General features: G+C 39.5%; 1 protein-coding gene across 1 annotated transcript in view; it reads right to left on the reverse strand.

Annotated features, from left to right (window-relative positions):
- Positions 1-8904, reverse strand: part of LYST (lysosomal trafficking regulator) — a 135074-nt gene that overhangs the window by 30603 nt on the left and 95567 nt on the right. The window lies entirely within an intron of this gene.

Consider the following 8904-nt stretch of genomic DNA (forward strand, 5'->3'; position numbering starts at 1 on the left):
GAAGCCGTGAGGTCGTGCATGCCTGCCCCATTGCCAGGAATGACTGCCCTCGGTTGTGCTTGGAATGCATGAGGCTCTTCTCTGTCATTTGCGTTCTTGCACTCAGCCTCAGAAAAGCAAGAAAACAACCCTCCTGGTTCATCTTTCTTTGTGCAACACTAGATTTACCTGCAGAGGTTTCCTTCAAAAAGTCATGGTATAATAACAGCATCGCTTTCCAGAACAATCCCTTACTAATCCAATAAAGGCAAGAGGGTGCTTCACTTTGGCAGAGAACTGCATCAGCACGTCAGCACTCAAAACCAATTGAGTGAAATACTTCATTCCAGCAAGGAATCTATTATTTGGCTACAATCCCATGGAGGATTTCAAACAATTGATATGTCATTACCATGGCAGGACAATGGCCAAGATGTGATGGTAATTTTCTTGATTTGGGGAAGGCATTTAGGAGATGTTAATGGTCCAAGCTGTCTTGCATCTAACCCACAACCACTACTTGCTGAAGCTGGGTAGCCACAAGGGTAACTTCACCTTATTAAACAAGTTTCAATAATGTTGGATGAAGGAGAGCATAAGATTATTGATACCTTGAGAAGTTATTAATCTATCTGGTCCTTCTGAACACAGACAGCAAAGAGAAAGGTCTCCTTGACCTTCTGCATGGTGAATCTACCTGAAAAAGTAGTGTGGATAAATAAGCTTCTCAGAAGCTAATGTATAAACTAAAAGTTATTGTGTAACAGCCCTAAGGCTTAAATGAATGCTTCCTGAAGCTATTTTATCAGAAACACATAATTTAGTCATTGAACCTCTATGAAGTATAATTAAAAGAAAGGATTGAGTTTGTAGAAAAGAAGCCTAAATCTGTTCTTGAAAAAATCAAGCTGTGAAAATGATTGGAAAACATTTAAAGTCCTTTCACATAGCTTAACTAAGATTCATTTTTCAACAGGAGTGAGATATTGAAAGGAAAAACCAATGACTTTATCATACGTATTTTGGGTATAAACAGGAAAAAAAAAACACGTTGGAAATACATCTGCTTTATTGTGTTTGCATACATGAACATATTTAATATGCAATTGAGTGTGTATTTGTCAGCAAACAATAGCAGTAGGTAAAGTATTTGCACAAATATGCTATTGGTATTAATGGCTACACTTGCCTTGCCCTTCTGCAGATTCAGCTGCAGAAATAACAACAGGTCCAACAGCTGTCACTGCTGTACATTTGCTTGTACTCCTCATACTTGTATGTTAAGTTTCCTCCATGGGCAGGTGAGCTGATGGGAACTTAATTATAAATACGTCCAGGAATTATAATTACTTGCAGACAAAACAGAGGATCACATTCCTCAATACCTTGCTTTCTATACAATAATATACTCACAATGTATTGTTCAGTCAAAACATACAATTTTCATTCTGTTCTTACTGTGCACATGTATTCTTCTGATGTTACAGACTCAGATTGTCCCTCTGGCACATGAAGCACAGCACAACATGTTGGGCACAGGAACTGGAGAGAGAGGAGACCGAAATGTAAGTCCCCAGGCTGCTTGCAAACACAAGATGCTTCTGTTAAATTTGCATAATGTCTCTGGGTAGGCATTGTCCTTTCTGACACATCAGAGCTGCAGTTACACACCATGATCAGCCTGTCTGCAGCATTCAGATTTTTAATGTCTGTTAGCCCATGTACATAATTCTCATAAGCTAAACTCATAACCTAGACAGATTCACTGTGTGTATTGAGGGTTACCAATCCTTTCTTTAGGATCATCAGAAGATATCGATCTTGTTTATTTTCCCAAATGGAAGCAATGTTTCCCTGCTTCCCCTTTCTGCTTTCAGACCAGGGTGAAGTACAGAAGCAGGTGAGTCCCTGGACTCCTCTTCTTGGTTGTTTAATGGAGTCAGTATAATTGGGATCTGCTGAGGACAGAAAGGAATTCCTGTGAAAAAAGATCTCTGGAAGGCAGGCTGGAAGGCAGGCAGGCTTCTCTCTGAAGGGCTGCCAGCTCCTATAGCTAGCAGCAGGAAAGACAAGTCAACAGTATGTGACCAGGCAAGTCTAAGGGCTGATGCAGATAGGAATAGAGATCCTAGTAGAAAGCTGTGCACAGCACATGGTGTGCAGCTAGTGTGGCATCAGGCCTGTGCTCATTTGTACACTGGATAGAAACAAGCATCTAACAATGTTTTGCCCAGGGCTACTTTCCTTAATAGTCTCCCAAGGGAGACTTACTAGACACAAAAAAAAGTCCAGATATGTTACGACTACTGATTCTACGCTCTGTTCCCCCTTAGTCAGAGATTCAAAGAACTAAGAAGGTCAAAAAGGCATCATTGCCTTCACAGAAACCACATTGACTGGACTCTCCATAGCAATACCACAGTGCTTCAGGGCTTGGTTGCTACAGAACTAAATCTCGCAATCCCTTCATAGAGTTGGTATTAAAACAGCCTGTAGCTAGGATCTGTAAGACCCACCAAAACTAGAGCACTGCAGGGTGTCGTAAGTTGCACTGGTTTTATTCCAGGGGATTTATTTATTTGTTTTTTAATGAAGGCTGTCCTGTGCTTCTCAATTGGAGAATGAGCTTCTTGAATCTATTTCACACTGTCGCTGTTTGGGCTGAGCGTTGCAGTGACAACAATCTGTTTCACACTCAAATTTGAGAAGTTTGGTAAGCCTTTAAGCTTTGCTGATTTATGTCATCCAAACTTGCTCTTCTTCCCTGATGTTTCCTGTACAGAACCTTTAACCATTTTGGCACACAGCTCTGATTTGTAGCAGAAGCCACAGTTTAGAATGGCTTCTCTGAGATCCAGGGATTTCCCATAGAGTCTTCCTTTCACTAGCATTGCAAGAACCAGACAATGAAACAGCTCTCGCATATTCAGACAAAGGTAATCCAAATTCCTCATCTCTTTCTCCTTCATGGTAAGATGGAGCTCCACACTTCATTTCCTCTCACCAACAGGTCACCATGCTCTATTTTAGAAGGAGGTAAATTAGAATAATCCTTATAACGCTTTGGCAAGAAGAGGTTGTTCAGTTTTATTTTTGTTAATTGGAATCAGCCCAACCTGCACAAGAATTCACATGAACTGCCACACAAAACCAGTTTTGCAGAGCACCACAGAGATCCAGATCTATCAATACAGCAGTAATGTTTCAATTCTTATGTAACTCCTTGTCATTATCACAACAATCAAAAACATAGAAATAGACTCAAAACCGCCCATATGGTAGCAACAACACATTGACAGGCAGAGAACAGGAACGTCTTGCAGAGAGCTGAATTAGTCTGAAATAGCCAATAACCAGGCAACAGCCAGGCGTGGGGTTAGGTACTTTGTGTCTCGCTAACAAACAGCTATTTTTAACGAGCGGTAGAAAGGCTTGAAGATGTGGATACAAGAGGTTAGGGGTTCCAAGAAGTCCTGCAGAGACCTAGGGAAGCAAGTATGCTTTTTAAGCGCTCAGCTGGCAGAGCGTTAAGCTGTTGAGGGTATTACAAGACAGATTGACTCTGTGCTATTTATCACCATTTTATTATTAACTGTCATTGGATAGACAGTACGCAGGCTTATTTTTACATGACTGGAGGCTCTTTAGCCCACACGGTGCTTACCCTGCTTAGAATGGATGTGAGAATGTGCCAGATGGCTGATTCATTTGTTGCAGGAGACGCAGTATGAATGAGGTGGGACCATGAAAGAAACCGTTACAAGGGTAAGGTAGGCTCGTTGCTGCTCAGGATTGGATTTGTCATTGCCTCATGGGATAGGAGAAAAATCATGAAACTAAGTATTCCACATTGTTTTATTCCTTCAGTTTCTGGGCACTTGGCTTGCAAAAGTCACTCCAGTTTGTAGTGGTGAGGAGTTGCAGGTGAAGTGTGAGCAAGTGAGAAACATTGCTTCATGTATTGAGGAAGCTAAGTGCTCTGGGAGGGCGAGGACTGCCAATTCCACCTGTCCTGCTCAGCCTCTGCCTCGGCTTTGCACTGTACTGGGACTACTTTCACCCTCTTGTTCCTGCAAGGTTCTGTGGAGATACTTTGTGAAGCAGTCAGTCATGAGCACCGCAGCAAAGTCCATCAGGGACTGCTTCTGCCTTGAAAGCAGAATTTGTAAGTAAATGAGGCCTGGGGCTACGCAATGAATAAAGATGCCAAAACACTACTGAAGAACTGCTCATTAACTGAGCACTGCCTATACCATGCCTTGTGGGAATTCCTGCAGTGTAAGTGTGTAATAGTAGTGCATACAAATTAGAGAGGCAAGTGAAGTTGCATAAGCAAATTCAGCTCTGACATTTCTTAAGAGTGTTTAACTTAGCCACTTTAGTGATCTTTTAATATATTTGTGTTCAGATGCTGTTTTAATACCCATGAATGTGTTTGGTCTTGTTGCAAACTTTTTTTTAAGCTGGTATAGACAGAGTTGTTTACAGTCTCCTGATTTTTGTCAAACATATTTTATAGCTACTCTCCATAGACATTTTCCACAATCTGAAGCAAATATGTACAGTCTGAGTAGAAAAGACCTTGAAGAGGATATTACCAAGATATTCCTTATATTCTCAGCATTTCCATTTGGATTTTGTTTTCATAAGAATCTTAATATCTGAAGTTTCTTCTTAATCTTCTGAGGATATGACTGTCATCATACAAATACAACTACGTTCATGTATCAACACTGCAAATATGTATTGGAAATTCATATCTGTTGTGTTCTGGTGAATACAATGAAAGATTTGTGCACTGTCTTCAGGGAGATCTCTCAGACAAGAATCATGATCAGGAGCTATGGTAGTGAAAGTCTTCGCAACAAGAAAGGTAAGAACAGTTTTACAGAAAAATTCAAGTGAGCTACACTTGCCAGAGAGCAGCAGTTACACCATAAAGATTTTTAAAGCCATGGCAAATTGAAAGACTTTTAAAAGTCACAGTGGTTCTTTCCTATAAATGCAAAGTTAACAGAAAGTCTGGGTCATCCCTTCCCTTCACTGAAAAAAAACCAAACCAAAAACCCACCACAACAGTGCATCTCTGTAGAGTACGCTATACAAAGAACAAAGGGCTGTCGTAAGCAGCCTGAAGTTCAAAGGCATAACAGAGCATAGCACAGTGAGAGGACACGTAACAGACAGATTGTTATGCCATACCTCATGTATTTTCAGTAAAATACTTTTCTGAACATAGGCAGAGGTCTGCGTTCTACTCTGTCTGAGTTCTTACCCTGTGGTATAGGGAAAAGTATTTCCTAGGCTGTAATAACTGGAAAGTAGTACTCAGAAATAAAGTTAAGCAACAAACAAACATCAAAAGCAACAACTACAACAACAAATGGAAGCCAGGAACAAAGGAATAATGCAGCTCTCAGCCACATGAAAGCTCTTGCACAGTTCTGCAAAGAGGAAGGAAAGCAAAATTCATTACCAGAGGCTCACTGTACCACGACTCAGGGCAGTTTGTAATGACATCACTGATGAAAGGAGAAAAGAGGAAACAGTGGCACAACTGGTTGCATTTGGTAACGAAGAAGAGTAATGTTTCAAACTGGAAAATGCAATTCCAGATGGGAATACACAGCAACCCTGACTCATACCCTCAAAGACTGTCCCAAAGGTTTAGTTATTGTTTCTTTTTTCTTATGACCTATTTAGCCAATCTGTATATTCATTTTCTCCTAAACTGAGAAGTCTGGAACTGAACTGCTGAAGCCTCAGAAGTTGCAGGTGATGCTTTACCAAGTGCAGACCATGAAAACTGAAGTGCTTGCTGTCCAGCACCTAATAATTTAAAGTACTCTTTGTAGGCCATTCTAGTTGAGGCTTGATACTTTTTTCCTGTCTCAGCTGGCTGTTTGTCAGTGTACCAATAGGTGGCAGTCATAGACGATCCTGCACAATTTCTGCTTCATAAAAGAAATTTAGGAAGGGAAAAAAAAGCCTATTTTAAGGTAAAGTTGCTCTTTTTGTGCGTTCACAAATGTAGGTGGTGAAAATCTACTTCATGCCTCATACGTACATCTTCCTATAACAGACAGAGAAGTTCTTCCCATAACAGTTGTGGTATTTTTTGATGTACTTAATTTAATCATGTCATAACCCTGAAACAAATTAGATGCAAATATGTAATGTATATTTCAAATATCACTTTCCCCAAAGATTGAATACGCAGATGCCTTTAACATTTCATATAGCACTCTTGTAATTTTGCCTGCTGTTTTTCATACTTCATAGTACTATGTAAGACAGTGTAATGACTTAAACTCATTATTATTGCTTTTCAATACAAGAAACCTCTATTTCTAAGGAACTCGCCCTTCCCCCACATCTCCTTTAGTCTCTCTGAAGAAAGAAATCCAGCAACCCCAAAGATTAGCCATAACCATGGCATTTTCTAGGATAGATGGATACAGATTTTTATATAGGAAAGCTGATATTTCAGGTCTTTCCAGAGTCCATTTTTTGTTATTCCTTTCATAAAAGAAATTCAACTCAATAAACAATTACTGCATTAATCTTCCTGACTGTTCTTTCCTTCTGCTACGGTTAATGGCATTGCTGTAAGTCTCTGCAATAAAACGTCATTACCTCGTCGTACCCTGGTATATATCCTGAACAAAGGTTCTTTGTTACCATGCCTCTCAGAACCTCCTGGTAACAGCTCCTGCATTTACCTTTGCATCACTGACAGCAAAGTTCATATTTATTTTAATCAGTAGCGCAACATAGAATAACTTAAATTTACCTCCATTTGTTCATCTACCTTCTCCATGGCTTCATGGAGACAAGCTTAAAAATCCTACCTGTTATTGGTAGCCCAGCAGCCTCCTGCTAATTTAATGCACGATGAAGAAAACAAAGAAGAGGAAATTGATATACAGTAGAGTAGCTATAACAATCAGAGAGATTGATATGATGGAAAGGTGATACAAGACGTAACAACTGAGGGACTAACAATAGAAAGGTGCTAAAAAGGAAGGAAAAGAAGGACTGCTCACCCATCTCCAGGGAATCTAGGCCCACAGAAAAAACTTCACAAGACTGAGAACTCCAATCAGACATCAGTCAGCCCTTAAATGAGGTCTAAGAGATGTGCAGCTGAGCTCCACCCTTTCCAGTCACACAGCTGAATTGCCTTTACTTGTGCTCCCAGGGCTGACCGGTCCTTTCCCCAGGTGCTCAATCTGTGGTTCAGGCTGTAACTCAACAGTTACCATACAGTAGGAAATAATTTCAATATCAAAATGATTACATTTTAAGTTCAACATAAAACAAGGAGACTGATCTAAGGAATGCAAACCATCCAGCCCTACAGATGATATTGATACACTATAGTTTACTACTAATCTACGACTGGGAAGTCTTATTTCATCGCAGCACAAACACAAGGAAGAAAGAGTATGAAGAAATCTTACTAACACTGAAATTTCTTCAATCCAACTTCTGTTCCAAGTTTCTCATTACATGAGATGACAGCTGCAACTCACACTGTTAACAGTGAACATGCGTTGTTCTCTGGGCCTGAAATACACAGTAATATGTCTACTGGCATATGAAATAAAGCTCTGGGAGATGAGTGCAACACTAGAAGGGTAAATGGCCTGGTCTTATTCTCACTGAAGGTAGTGGGAACCAAATCAGATAGTTTGATGAGAATAAAAACTCGTTGCTTCTGCCTTTAAAAAACCTTTCTGTTGGACAAAGCCGTATTCTGGAGGGCTGTTTTTTATTGTTTTTTGAAAACATGTTGTACTTCATGAAGTGATGTGCACCTATTTTTAGAAAAATCTTCAAGAAATTCTAGGTATATTTTTGTAGAGTTTGAGATAAAGTGTTTGAGCATATTTGAAACTCAAATATCAATAGCAGATTAGCTAAATCAAACGCCAAAGCAGCAAAAAATACAATAACGACAAGGACATTTTATGGTTTGCAAGAGTAGGAAGAAAATACATTCTTCTAAAGATTGACTTTTGGACCAAGTTGGCATTAAAAAAAACCCAACAGATGATGTCCTTTTCATTAGTGGGACAGTATTTTGATCCTAAATGATCCAAAGATGTTAAAATTATTTTGAACTTCTCATCCTCCAGGTTTCTTTTTTACCAGTTCTCCTCCCAGCAGTTCACCAGTAGTATATATTTATTCAAGGAACTAGCAGATAAGGTGCAGTGATACTGGAGAAGGCTGTCCTGTTCTCCAATGAAGTGTTACGCTTACACATTTGAACTTCTTCAGGTACATTATAGATATCAGCTATAATAAATATGCAATTTACAGTATTCAGTGTGTTTCTTTCCTTAACAGGAGAAGCATGAAGCCACCTTAAGAGAGAATCTTTATCTCAAGAACTGATGAAAGAAACCACAAGCATAGGAAGCCAGCTATTAAGCTTGTAAGAGATTCAGTATGTTCACAACCGCTCAAGAAAAGCTTTCTTTCTTTTCTTTTTGCAGAAAAATCTTGCGTACAAACCAATCCATCACCTTTTCTGGGTAACATTGAGTTTTTGCAGATACAGCTCTTAAAATGAGTGATGTTCAAAGCTATCACAAAATGTTTCAATCTCAAGACTCCAGATGTTAATTGGAAGAGGAAAGCAAGCTATTTGCACTACTGTAATAAGCTGCAGCAATTTTGTTATGTTAGACGGGAGTGTTAATGATGAGACACAAATGCAAGTTTTTACAAAGCCTCTGAGAATTAAGCAGTATGTCCTATATTCCTCTTCCTTGCTGTTCCAGTGAAAACCATACATGTGGAAGAACAAATGAAAATGTTGTCATGGTGATCAGAGCAGATACCGAGCCATTTACTGTGTAGGAAGGATTCCCTAAAGAACCTTATTAAGCATTTTGTTGCTCCTTTTTAACAAAT

The sequence above is a fragment of the Lagopus muta genome, chromosome 2 (assembly GCF_023343835.1).
Source record: "Lagopus muta isolate bLagMut1 chromosome 2, bLagMut1 primary, whole genome shotgun sequence".
NCBI classification, from domain to species: Eukaryota; Metazoa; Chordata; class Aves; order Galliformes; family Phasianidae; genus Lagopus; species Lagopus muta.